Source organism: Condylura cristata, unplaced genomic scaffold (assembly GCF_000260355.1).
Source record: "Condylura cristata isolate star-nosed mole 26May11 unplaced genomic scaffold, ConCri1.0 scaffold00044, whole genome shotgun sequence".
NCBI classification, from domain to species: Eukaryota; Metazoa; Chordata; class Mammalia; order Eulipotyphla; family Talpidae; genus Condylura; species Condylura cristata.
This window is the reverse complement of record NW_004567145.1, coordinates 1,490,246-1,491,855: the sequence shown is the minus strand read 5'-3', so window position 1 is coordinate 1,491,855 and position 1,610 is coordinate 1,490,246.

Genomic DNA, 1,610 nt, shown 5'->3' with positions numbered 1-1,610 from the left:
TCCCATTCCCCACTCCACCCCCACAGAATGTCTCTGGTCTATGGTTGTTCATTATTTTTGTTATTTTCTCGCCTGGTCCATTAACTGTCTGTCTTTTGATTGGAAAATTTAATCTGTCTTTGTTTAAAATAAGTATAGATCTTCCTTGACTTATGATGGAGTTACTTCCTGATAAACCCATTGTAAATTGAAGGTCTGTACGCTGTACGTTGGAAATGTATCCAAAACACCTAACCTATCACTTCTTGGCCTTTTAGTTAAGATCAAATATAAAACACATGACTTAAGGCATAACTTGGCCTAGCCTACCTTAAACCTGTTCAGAACATTTACAGTAGGCAAAACTTGTTTTATAATAAAATGTCAATAATCTCATGTTATTTACTGAATAACACACTAACGGTGAAAAACAGAGTTTGCTAATTCAAAATTCCAATCATGGTTTCTATTGAATATGTGTTGTTTTTATATCACTTAAAGTGAAAGTACTGCAATGTATCAGAAACTGGACACTGAATTGAAAAAGGCTTTTGTCTTTTTGTTTAGTTATACCATAACACTTTTTTTAACCTTTGTTTCTTTAGAATCTTCTCTTTTTATAACATTATGTCTTAAGAAAGACCACTTAGATTTGAACCATCAGAAAATAAACTATACATACAAGGATCTTTTACAAAACCTGAACTGTTAAAAGACTTCTTGTGGCCCTCCCTGGTGGCGCAGGGGGTTAAAAGCACAGTACTGAGAAGCTAATAAAGCCACTTCCGCATGAGTTCGATTCCCGCCTGCCCCAGAGGTGACCACATGGTGTGGCAGACCTCTCCTGACCTGCCCGCTGCTCCCCTCAGCATTGTTCTTCGTAGATCTGCCTGTTCTGCTCCCCACTCTCTCTGTTGAAGCCTCTCGCTACCCTGAGCTTCTGGCCTGTACCCGTTCCGTATGCACAAATAAATCTTTAAAAAAAAAAAAAAAAAGACTTCTTGCTATTATGGTCTTACCTTTGCTATGGTGGCTGCATTTGGCACATAAATCTAGACCTGCCTGGGCAATATCTTGACTGGTTGTGGGTGAAGTCCTTCCTCTCCGCTAGTACTGAGTTTAAAAGAGTAGTGTGTGATCTGCAGAGCAAATACTATGGTAGGAGGTAGAACACCCTCCAATGGGTGAGGAAATGGGAGCCCCTTAAGTCAGATGTTTGTTCAGTGACACGTGGAAATTAGGGGGAGAGTTAGTAAAGAAGCGTACTGACAGGAAGGACCTTACTTCAGATGTGATTCTTTGCTCTGAGGGTTTACAACTGTTAGAGGAAAATGTAAGTATGTGAATAAATTCACTTACACTGCTTGGCAAAAGGTAGGTGACCAAGTAACATTTAATTTAGTTTCTTTGGGGATTTTTTTTTTCCAAGGAAATTTCTGTGTCCTTGACAGCCCTGAAATTGTTGGATTCAGAGTGGTCTAGAAGCTGTGAGGTTTGGAAACGTACGTGATTTTTTTTGGTCATACATTATAATATCTATCTCTTGGTAGATCGGGTGGTCACTTTATAATTTTGCATGTTGCAACCCAGTACGTGGGATTTGAGTGACTTTTTGTAGGCAAGGAACATAT